Below are 13230 nucleotides of genomic sequence, written 5' to 3' on the forward strand. Positions count from 1 at the left end.
GTTCAAATGAATCAAGTTAATTTGAATTTAGAAAATAAAATAGAGGAACTACAGGTTAAGGTGGATAGAGCAGACGAAGAAATGGTTATATTAAATATAGGTTAATGGAGTATGCTGTAAGGGTGAGAGGATTGAGGGAATATAACCAGGAGAATTTTAAAAAGATTTTTACACAGGCTTTTGCACAGATAACTGGAGAGAACCCAGAAGATTTTGAAGTTAATATTGAAAAAATTTATCGTGTTAATTCTTGGCTGGCTAGACAGAGACAACTACCAAGAGATGTGGTGATCTATTTTACAATTAAGAAGATTAGGTATGGAATCTTACAAGCATTTTATAAAAATAAATTTCAAATATTAGGACAAGATCTAATACCGATGAAGGAAATTCCTCCTAAAATGTTAAGAAAGAGAAAAGAATTTGCCTTTTTAGTGGATGAACTTAAGAAATATCAGATACAGTTTAGATGGGATGTTCCAGCTGGTTTAACAGTGAATTATAAAGGAGGAAAGTATTGCCTTAATACAATTCTTAATTGTATTAATGTATTACATTAATGTATTAAAGGCTGGAAATCCTTTGTTGTTAAAAGCTAAGTTGATTGGTGTTGAGATGGCAAAAGGGCCGTGATAGCTCAGGCTGGTAAGAAGCCTGTTATTAGAACACAGCAGCCTGCAATTACTGCAGGTTCAAGCCCGGCCCAAGGTTGACTCAGCCTTCCATCCTTTATAAGGTAGGTAAAATGAGGACCCAGATTGTTGGGGGGGCAATAAGTTGACTTTGTAAAAATATACAAATAGAATGAGACTATTGCTTTATACACTGTAAGCCGCCCTGAGTCTTCGGAGAAGGGCGGGATATAAATGTAAATTAAAAAAATGGGATAAGGATGTAATACAAATACAAGATAAGGGAAGGGGAGGAGAAATGTTGAAAACAGGGGAATTAAAAGAATAAGAATGTAATGATGTTATTTTTTTATATATGGTTTAATTGTTAATAATTGATTTATTTTGGATATAAGCTGGAGACGTAACTTTAGTAATGTTATTTGACTAATTAAGAGTGAGCGATATAATTGGAATTTTATTTTTAAGAAAAGTAACTGGTTAAGGATGTTTATTAACTTAAAATGTTTATTCATTTAAATGTTGGAATTATATATGTTGATACTCTTTATAAAATGCTTAGAATATAATGACGGGAATATGGGAATGAACTGGAGTTAAATGTTAGATTAAATAAAATAAAAGGATGATGTTCATTTGTTTGATATATAAATATGGACTATAAGGTATGCTAAATATATTTTGGAAAGCAAACATGGACTACAAGGCATATTGAAGAATATCTTTTGATGGTGTAATATCGGAAGTTGGAATATCATTTATTGTCAAAGAATGGACAGTAAAATTTATGAACCTAGATGGTAACGTGGAAAAATTATATTTGAAGGACTGTTTATGCAAGATATATACAGAAAAGGAGAAGACAGACTGATATTTAAAAATTGGACTGAAAGACTAAAAAGTTAAATAGTTTACAAATGGAAAGACTGTAAATTGTATTGTTATCATCTTTTCTTCGTTTTTATGGAAAAGGGGAGTTAAGGGCTCAGAGAGAGGTGGGAGTTTTTGGATGATTACTACATTTTAGTTTGTGATTGTTGATACTATACGCTGCAATTGCTCTGGGAAGTCAGGGGGGAGGAGGGAAGGAGGGAAGGGAGGAAGAGGTTAGGTGGGAGGATGGGGATATAATAATAATAATAATAATAATAATAATAATAATAATAATAATAATAATAATAATAATAATAATAATAATAATAATAATAATATTTTAATTTGTATACCGCCCTTCTCCCGAAGGACTATATGGGGAAAAATTTTGTAAAACTTTTTTAATTTAAAAAAATTGAAAAGGAAGTTCAGATAAGTAGGACCTTCCAAATTCTATGTTGAATGAAACATTGAATGAAAATCCTAACAGCCTATCCACATTACTAGGGTATGCATCAATCATAGAATTGCTTCAGATAGAGCTGATTTTTTTTTCAAATTGACAATTTCAGCTCAGACTAAGTCAAGACTGCCCATTGTGACTCCTACATCATAAAATACACATCATGCCTTCCTTTGACGAAAATGAAATCATCATAACAGGCTGTGTAATTGTCTTTTACAGAATGGGATAAACTTTGCAGGATAATGATAAGCCTTTGGGAGATTGTCTATTTTCAGCAAGCTTTACATTCCAATGGTTAAAAATAGAATCTATATGTAGCACTTATTGCTTTATTGGATTATATGGCATTTTTGTAAACAGATTTATAAATCACTCTAGAATGGCTTGAATTATTCTATATCAGGGGTGTCAAACTGGTGGCCTGTGGTCCAGATGCATCATGCAACATAACCACTCCCACCCCAGCTCCACAAAGGGAAAAAATGTTGTGATATGTCACATAACAACAACATGACATAGCGAGTTTGACAACCGTGTTCCATATGACTGGTAAAACACATTTCAATAATTATATTGCACTTATCGTCCTCTGATTTTCTGGGCATAGAGAAACAAAATATAAATGTACGATTTTCTGCTCACATAAAGTTAGTCTTTCTGTGCTAAAGTGCTAAATCATACATAAAGTTCTGAAGACCCAGATTTGTTCAAACTGCTCATTTAGTTTCAGAAAAGCATTTAATGATTCCAAAGTGGCCTGATTCAGTTCAGTATCAGGCTCAAGTCCAATTTTCACTCCTGTGAGATCCCCTACAACAAATCTCTCTATAGATAATCTCTGCACTTATCAATGCAGCATTATAAGTCAATTATAATGACAAAATTCACATGTACTTTGTCTAGTGTTTTATATACCCTCAGTTGCCAGGGAATTCATTGAATTCTATGATTTGTTATTCATGTAATCTTCAAATGAGATAATCCTTATGGAAGAAGTTTAAAAGACACAAATGGGAGATTAAAGGTGTTGCAGAGAATCCAATGGGCTAAGGCAGATAGCATATGTCTCTCTCTAGTTGTTCTAATTCTTGCTATACACCACAGCAAAGCTTCAAAGATGAATGCAAAGACTGATCAAAAATGGGATTAATCTAATATTGTATTTGTTTCCACTTCTGTAATTACCTAGTTCATTACAAAAAATAACTAGCACTTTTTGGGGAGGCGGGGCCAGCTGTCAAGGAGGAAAGCTGTGGAAAGCGATCTCTCCGCAAAAGAGAGATCTTTCATAGCAGATTCCAACTGATTTGCAGATTCTATGGAGCCCCAGATCCCTTGGAGGGGGATCGGAAGAAAGAGGCATGCTGCTGTGTAGCTCTTGGTGGCGGCTGAGGTGCGAGTGGCAGACAGTCTCGAAGAGGCAGATCGAGGGAAAGAGACAGTCTGCAATGGCTGCCACAAGGACATAACAGCAGATAGCTGGACAAAGATAGCAGTGGATTAGCAGGACAACAGCGAAACAGTTCTGGTTCAAGGCGTTTTTTGGCAACCTAGGGAGAGTAGTCTCGGAGGAAGATCAATCCGGGAGACCTCAGAAGTGGAGGAGTAAAAAGGGACCCTAGGAAGGAGGAGGATGCAAGCAGCTGTCCTTGAGAAACAGCGGTGAAGGCAAGTCTGGGCATGAAAGAGATCGCTGCGCTAGATTAACTTGAACTGGTAAAACAGGAATTTAGGATTTTAAAGGTTTTTTTTTCTTCTGTCTATCATTAAATTTGGAAGTAACTAGAAGGCAGAGACTGAGAGTCAAGTGTTGCTATTCTGAAAACTATTGACACCAGGGAGAGACTCTTTCTACTGAGTCATACAGGAAGAATCAAGGAAGACATCTGTTGTCCAAGAAGGAAATAAGAAGCTCTATGAAAGGAAAGTGATTACTGTAAGAAGGACTAATTAAAGGACTAATTTAAGGATAGGAAAATAAAAATTACCCATAGAAAGGAGGGAAAGGAAAAAAAAATCCATATTTATTTTATTTATTTATTTATCAAATTTATATACCGCCCTATCTCCCGAAGGACTCAGGGCGGTGTACAGGCATTTAAAACACATAAATACAATGTAAGAAATATAAAAACAGTTAAAAAACTTATTCTAAACGCCTATTTATTTAAAATTAAAAATATAAAATAAAAGCCAATTTAAAAACCAGTAATTTAAAATTTAAAATTTAGCTCAGCCCTGCACAGTTAAATAAATGTGTTTTAAGCCCGCGGCGGAAGGTCCGGAGGTCCGAAAGTTGACGAAGACCGGGGGGTAGTTCATTCCAGAGGGTGGGGGCCCCCACAGAGAAGGCCCTTCCCCTGGGCGTCGCCAGACGACATTGCCGCGCTGACGGCACCCTGAGGAGACCCTCTCTGTGAGAGCGCACGGGTCGGTGAGAGATATTCGGTAGCAGTAGGCGGTCCCGTAAGTAACCCGGCCCAATATTGTAACTTCTATAATTGCATAGTTTGATATTTGATATTTGAATTTAAATACAAATTGGAAAGGAGCACTGTTGGTGTATTTAACTATTGAGGATATATATTAATTATTGGTGATATTATTATTAATGCTATAAATGATAAGCTAGATAAGTTATTGTTTATGAATTCTAGATATTGATTGATGTAACAAATTGATTGTTTTAAAGAGTGATTTTGATATAAGTACCCAGAAAGTAGAAAATATTGGATTAGAGTGTTTGGGAGAGTGAATGCCAGAGATAGAAATAAGGGTTGGAGATAAATAGGGAAGGAATGAATTGAAAGCTGGTTAGGGCATGTTGGAGAAGCACAAGAGGATCATTAATAAGTGGGGAGATTGGTTTAAGCTGATTATAAAGATGACGAGTATACCTAATTTAACAAAGATTAGTGTGGGAAAGAGGCTGGTAACTCAGATGGGGGAATTGAGTCCAGCAGAACAAAGTTCAATAGAAGAGATATTACAAAAAGAAAGATTGAATACATTTAAGGTCTTACAACAGATGTTACAATCTATGCAAGACGTAATGTTGAGGAATCACAAAGATCTGAAAAGGGAGATAGGAGAAGTGAGGAATGATACTGGTGAATTAAAAGAAAAGATAATGTCAATAGATGGCAAATTTGAATGCTTCCAGCAGCAAATTATGAGAAATGAACAAAAATTGCAGGAGATGGAAGAAAGAATGGGCCGTGAAGAAAAACGTGTAGATGAAATGAATATGAAATTAATACAAGCAAATAAAGAACTCAAAGCATCCGTTATCCAATTAGAGACAGAGAAAGCCTCCCATTATTTGCGTTTTCAGAAGGAAACTAAAGATGAAGATTTGCCGGAGATGATGGCAGATATGCTAGCAGGAGTATTAGGCATTGGAAAAGAGGAAATGGTGAATGAGATGGATGAAACGTACCAAATTCATACCAACTACGCAAGGAGGCATAATTTACCAAGAAAGGTCCACATTAGATCTGTAAAGAAATCATCCTGCGTTGAAATTCTGCATAGGACAAGAGATGATCTGTTGGAGTATGGAGGGAGACAGTTGGTGATGCTTAAGCAAGTACCCAGGAGAGTGAGAGAACTGAGAAGGCCCTACCAAATCTGGACGTCCCAACTAACATGTTTAAATATCAACTTCCATTGGCTAATCCCAGAAGGCATTATGGTAACCTGGTGGGAAAAGAGATTTAGGCTGGATACGGTGGAGAAAGTGGAGGAATTTTATAGACAAAACTTCGGTAGTGTTGAGGAATTAGAGGAAAGAGAACTAAGAGAAGAAGGAGAACAAAAGGACCAACTGTGGAAGTGACAGAACCCTCAACAAAAGAAGGAAAATTGGGAAGGAAGGAAGAAGGGCCAAGGAAGGTCATGATGAAAGCAAATACAAAGAATATACAGAAGTCAGACAGAGAAGGGTGACAAGATCCAAACAAAGGAAGAGAAGTGCAAGAGGGATTATCAGTTAATATCAATGGCCTAAACTCGCCCATAAAGAGAAAAATTTATCTCAATAAACTTAGCAAATTGCAACTAGATATTCTTGTGTTACAGGAAACACATATAAAGGAATCGTAACTACAGCTATTAGAGTATGGGTCTGGATTTATACATCTCAAACAATTAGATGTGTGATATCTACTCCAACCTTGGCACTCGTTGGCAAGACAGAGCCCTAGTTGAACAGTGATTAGAATGCAGTATTTCAGGCTAACTCTGCCCACAGTCTGTGTTTGATCCTGATGGGGCTTAGGATTGACTTGGAAGTCTAAGTCTTCTGAGGTCAGTAAAATGAGGACCCAAATTGCTACGGTAATATGTTGGCACTGGAAACTGCTCAGAGAGGGCTGTAAAGTGCTATGGAGTGGTATATAAATCTAAGAGCTATTGCTATAGGCAAGACTGTATCTCCAACTTGAAGATTTTAGACTGTGGAGACCCTGATTACCAGAGCTCAAATGAGTTAGGTGGGACACATTATTAGAGTGCAATGGCTCTATGCCATTTCAGTTGCTCTATGATATACTGGAGTCTGGGAAAAGACCTCAAGGTACTCAAGACATTCAAAACCTTCAAGCACTGCAAAGATGATATGAAAGAAACCTTATATCATAAGAAACCTTGTGATATCCAGCCAAGGGAATTAGAAAGTGTGGCCACTGAAAGAACCTACTAGTGAGCCCTGTGCTATGAATTCTCCATCTGCTTTGAAGTAAGATGCCACTAAACTGATAGAAAATCAGACTATATATACTGTTATGACCAAGTCAGCAGATATTGGAATGTGTTCAGACAAAGGTTATCCTATTTTTTCTGCCTGAAATGTACAGATTATACTCTGTAATAATTATAAGAGTTGGGTCTCTCAGCAATATGTATTTTGAAGAAAAAATGTATACAACTGTGTAGCTTCATAAACTAAACTGATTATAAATTTAATATCAATTGGTAATTTTGGCCTCATTTTCATACCTCAGATGTTTGAAGGTCAAAAAGTGCCACAATTCCTGCTAAAATTTAGAGTCATGCTAGCAAGCTGAAACAGTAATAACTGTAATTATCTTCACATGCCTTAGTAGGGAAATTATTATTAGATGCTCTATTTTCTTACTCAGAACTTTGTGTTTTCTTTATTTGCTTGATTCCACCTATACTAATTGTCTTTCTCTTTCTTTCTTTCTTTCTTTCTTTCTTTCTTTCTTTCTTTCTTTCTTTCTTTCTTTCTCTCTCTTTCTTCCTTCCTTCTTTCCTTCCTTCCTTCCTTCCTTCCATCCATCCATGAAGTTAATGACTCTTGACCTCTAATACCCAAACTTCATTTTATGTAGAACTTGACACTGAATTATACTTATGTGCATTAAAAAAACAGAGTTTAGAAAATGTAAAACTAAAAGGTAGAAATGCCCCCTTTATATCTGCAACACTACCATAAAACCCTACATGGCGGAGCAATAAAAGCTGAGAGCAATGTAATAACAAAATTAACTGCTCTATAGTATATATATAATCCAAACTGAACTGCATTAAATAGGCCTCTTGAGGGTACTTAGAGACTTTGTCAGTTCTGGTTCTTTCTTTCAGGATATTAGAAAAGCCCTAAAATCATCAAAATGTACATTATTATTTTTGTTTTAATGCATGATCACCATCAAACAGAAACATCTCTCACCACATCTCTGACATCAATACAATTGAACGTGTCCAGAAATATTTTACAAGAAGAGTTCTCCATTCCTCTGAAAACAATAAAATACCCTATCCCACCAGACTTGAAATCCTAGGTTTAGAAAGCTTGGAACTCCGTCGCCTTCGACAAGACCCAAGTTTAGCTCACAGAATCATCTATTGTAATGTCCTTCCTGTTAAAGACTACTTCAGCTTTAATTGCAATAATACTAGAGCAACTAATAGGTTTAAACTTAATGTCAACCACTTTAATCTAGATTGCAGAAAATATGACTTCTGTAACAGAATCATCAGTGCTTGGAATACTTTACCTAACTCTGGGGTCTCTTCTCATAATCCTAAAAGCTTTAACCAAAAACTTTCTACTATTGACCTCACCCCATTCCTAAGAGGACCATAAGGGGCGTGCATAAGCACACAAACGTGCCTACTGTTCCTGTCATATTGTTTTTCTTTTTTTCTTCCTATATATATATATATGCTTATAACTCCTAATATTTACCCAAATATGTGTTTATATACTATATAATCTTTTTGTATGATACCTACATATATTGTTGTGACGAAATAAATAAACAAACAAACAAACAAATAAATAAATAAATAAATAAATAAATAAATAAATAAATAAATAAAACAGAACCTGAAAATGTTTGGCCAGCCCCTTTCCACAAATCAAATCCCAAGAGATAGATTCTAAAAAAGGCATGAGTGATTTCAGAATGAAGTGTGTTGCATTCTTATTAGTTGATTCACTTCATAAGGGCAAAGGAAAGGCAATATTTACTCATTCCCAAAACTTCTTTTAGTAACCGACATTTCTTATCTAATCATTAAACGAGGTATATTGACCCAAAGCTTGAAAACCTAAATCAAAATCTACATTTACATAAGCCTGGATGTTAGATCGGATGATGGAAGAGACGAACACAGCTCTTTCAGTAACAACAGCTCTTTATTAGTAGACCAGTACAATGCAACAACTTGCTTGTCTGGCAGTGTCCTCTTTTATAGAGGGCTGTCAGACAGCTTAAACAATTAAACAATTAGCTTCAAGTATTTTCCTGCCATTTTGAAAGACCTGAGTGAAGCCAATAGCTCACTCCTTATATGGTACATAACACCCCTCCCCTCCTGGATCCTAGTTGACCTGCGCAGTTCAGTTTGATCCTGGGTGTCAACTTGAGTGGGTGGATTAGTTGTAGTCTCTGGTCCCACCAATGGAACCTCCTGGAACACATCGCTGGGTATGGTAGGAGCTGGAAGGCCCAACCCCTCTGGAAGTCTGCACTGGAATCTTGTTCCACAGGTAGGCATTCAAGCTGCACAATCGGGTTTGAGTTAGTGTTAGACATTGGATTTAACAGTCTAGAATAGTCAGGGTCTGGCCGTTTTTCGGATTGAGTTTGATCTGGTATCCAAAGTGGAGAATATGAAATTTGGCTTTGGAGTTGGTCCAAGTGCCGACGCCATAATCTCTTATCCTGTAGCTCAACTTTTTTAAAAAAAAATTTTAATTTTTAAAACAAACATCTTCAATTTCAAATACAAACATTGTGTCGGTTGGTTACAAATCTTTTGTGCATTTTCACCATATATATAGTTTGTAGTTCATCTAATTTCACATTTTATCAATCTGGTATATATCCAAATATTTTTGTCCTCATTAATCATTTATTTAACTATGGGTATTTCTTCCCTCACTTCATACAAAATATTCTAAATTTAAGTTAACTTATATTGTACCAATCATTTCATATTGTAAAAATAATTTCATCATCCTGAATCAATCCAATAATCATACATCTGTCAGCTTTGGAAGCCATATTAGGCCAAATGCTTCCACACACTGCCACTTTCTCCTGTGTGGGAAAGTAGGGGAGGGGAATGGTAGTACAAGGAATTATTAGACATAACAACATTCTTCCTGCTGGTCAAGTTTAGGCTGAGCTCGCATCTGGAGAAGGAGTGGCCGGAGTGATGTCTCGAGATGGGATAGTTGAAGATTGGAGCATGTGATTGGCAGAGGGGTCATGAGGGTGGGGATTTTGGAGTTTGTATTGCTGAGGGAGGAATCTGGATCCCCAGATTCAGATTTCCACCAGCTGTGCCAAATTACCTATGCTAGTAAAAGAACTTTGAAAGATGTTTGCTTCGGAGTCTTTTCTGCAAGGAGGGTTTTCTGGAATGCTGACATTAATCTGAATCTGCTTTAGAGCATAGTGGCACCCCAAGTGGGGCCATCAGGGGTGCTGGCCCAGCATCCACCAAAAGCCTTGGGTGGTGCAACAACTCAGCGAAGATGGAAGGGAAGGGAGAAATCCCAGAGGGGGCAGTGGGAATGGATGCTCAGGGACTTATCGACACCAGATTCTCTCCATCAGAAGAAGTGGTTTATGGCCTCGAGGCTGCAGGACCAGCTTGAGAGCTTGGAGCATGGCCCAAGGAATCGGATTTCTGGAAAAGTTGCCAGTCTGACCCGATGCCTGAAAAAGGACCAGAGTTGAGATCTCCAGAGGAGCGTGCAAATCCCTGCCTAGTGAAGTCACCACCCCCTACCTTCCAAGCCCAATGGAGAGCAGGACAAGCTGTGGATCTGAAGATTCAAGGGAATGGAGTCTCCAACCCCGCATGAGATCCCAGTCTTTAACAGGGGTCCTGGAGAGTTTTGAATATTTGGGAATGGGAAGCTATGTACCTCCCTCCCACTCCCCTCAACCAAAGTGGAACTTAGCCCAGCCGATGTTCACCTTTCCCCTCGCACAGAGGGGGAAATTTGGGGGGCTCAAGCCCTTTCCGACAAGCCCATAAACGATCCAATCAGTGCCCAAGTGCAGCAGGGAAGTTACACAGCTGGGATGCATCCAATGCAGCTTTCTGCTGGGGATTCTACCCCGGACAAGGATGTGTCCAATGCCAGTGGCAGCTAGCTTCCTCTGCTCACATTTTCTAGGGATCTCCCTGGCCTCTGTATGGCCCATCAATCCCAGCAGCACAAGGGGGTTTGATCCAGCAGTGGGCTGGGATTCCACCCCCCTCTGCAACCCAGCAAGCAACTCCGACATTGCCAGCCCTTCCCCCTCAGTAAGGGCCCATCCAACATCCCACAGTGGCTGTGCCTCAAATTCCTCCCCAAATGCCTGCAGCCAAGCTGCCATCCCCCCTCCCCCCCGACCATCCCCCCCTCACTTCAGAGAACTTTTCATGGCACACTGCATAAACTGGCTTATTTCCTCAGCAGAGTCTGGGCTCACATAAATCAATTTGGAGATCAATACCTATTGGAATGGGACTTAATAACGGCTATCTCTGATGGAATGAATGAAGGAGAAGCTTCTGAGTGGATTGCCCAGCTCCACAATGAACATGCTGCAGAATTGAATGACATTGCAGGGTTTGTTGCACTGCTCAGGGCCAGATTTGAAGACCAAGATCGTATCACAGACAGTGAAGCCACTACTAAAACAATGAAACAATGAAACCCTTAAAAGATTTTCTATGGGACTTTAGACGCCTCGAGCATTGGCCAGACCATATACTCTTCCACTATTTCAAAGAGGCAATCAATCAAGAAGTCAGAAAAGTCTGTGGGGCATGCCTGAATGACTGCAAGACTGGTACAACATGTCCATAGCTCTGGACAGAGAAATCCACCCCCACCCCCAACTACCAGCTGAAAAGCCTCCCCGAGGACCATTGGCCAGATGGCCCCTCTTACATGGCCTGCAGTAATCTCTCCCCCACAACCAACAAGAGTTATGAAATGCTACCGGTGCTGTAATGTATTTTGAACTTTGAAAGGGAATTTTGGGCGGGAAAATTGCACGTTGCTGATTGGTTGAAGCCTCAACCAAGAGTATTTAAAGAGGGGTTTTTGCCGGTTGTGTTTGCTGGGGTCACAATAAACTAAAGAGCTGTTGTCACTCACTGGTCTCCTGCCTCTTCATTGCCCGAACATAACATTGGCGACGAAGGTGGCATGTTGAGGCAGTGAGATCGTAAAAAGAGCTGACGGAACCAGGAATTCGAAAACCCAGCCAGTTCTCGAACGCGGAAAATAGCGATGTCCAGCTACACACCGCCAGCGCCATTTGACCCAGCAAAGGAGAAATGGGGGTCGTACATGGCTCGCTTCGAGTGTTTCCTCGAAGCAAACGAACTACAGGGAGTCTCGGACAATCGGAAGCGAGCATACTTCCTGAGCCACTGCAGTCCAGAGGTCTTCGATACGGCGGAGTCACTCTCAGAGCCAACGCCGGTACAATCGGTACCATGGCAGACACTACAAACAACACTTCGAGCGCACTACACACCGGTACCCTCAAAGTTCGTCCAACGGTTCGAGTTGAGGCAACGGGTACAGCGAGAAGGCGAATCAATAAGCGTGTACATGGCCGCGTTGAGGAAAGCCGCAAACCACTGTGAGTACAGAGATTTGGAGGATTCCTTACTCTAACAACTCATTTGTGGGGTCAGGGACATCAGACTACAAAGGCGGCTGCTGTCTAAAAGCAACCTGACTTTAGCGATAGCCCTGGACCAAGCCAGAGCTCATGAGATGTCCACCAAGGCGGCGGAGACTTTGCAAAAGCCAAACGCGCAGGGTGCCGGGACAAAGACTACACCGGTCCACAGCGAGGAAGTCCAGGCCGAATCGGAAGGTGAGGAAGAGGAAGAGGTGTTCCACACCGGAAGGCTGGAGAGAGGTGACCGGGATGAATGTGTGAGTTGTGGGGGGCAACACCAACGGCAAAACTGCAGATTCAAGGACGCGGTTTGTCAGCGGTGTGAAAAAAAAGGACACATAGCTCGGGCCTGCCAAGCCATCCAACCTTCCCGCCAAAAATTCAAACCGACCAATCAGAGCACGGGAGCAGCGAAGCGGCCCGGGATTGGTCCATTTAAAAAGGGCGCGGTTTGTCAGCGGTGTGAAAAAAGGACACATAGCTCGGGCCTGCCAAGCCATCCAACCTTCCGCCAAAATTCAAACCGACCAATCAGAGCACGGAGCAGCGAAGCGGCCCGGATTGGTCCATTTAAAAGGCGCAGTTAAACCAGACCACTGTGAGTGGGCCACGCATCGACACGACTAGAGAAGAAAATATTTACCCAAGTCTACATTGAAGGGGTGCAGTGCCCAATGGAAGTAGACACTGGGTCGTCAATCACAATTATGTCCTGGGACACCATCGTGAGAGACTTGCCAGCCATCGCAAAACATCAGCTACAAACCCAGAAGCTGAGAGTGCAGGACTACCAAGGGAATCGGATCCCTGTTCGAGGAGTCACATCCGTCCAAGTCAAATATGGACAATTCAAAAAGACCCTGCCAATCACCATAGTAAACGGAACTCTACCGAGCTTGCTAGGGCTGGACTGGTTCCGAGCTTTGGGCATGGGAGTGACCGGGGTCCACAGGAGCGACGTCATCCTCAGAGATGAACTACTGAAGGAGTTCGAGGACGTTTTCAAGGATTGCCTGGGCAAGTACGTGGGGACCCCTATTTCTTTCAACCTTGACCCCCAAGTCGCCCCCATCCGGTTAAA

Source organism: Ahaetulla prasina, chromosome 4 (assembly GCF_028640845.1).
Source record: "Ahaetulla prasina isolate Xishuangbanna chromosome 4, ASM2864084v1, whole genome shotgun sequence".
NCBI classification, from domain to species: Eukaryota; Metazoa; Chordata; class Lepidosauria; order Squamata; family Colubridae; genus Ahaetulla; species Ahaetulla prasina.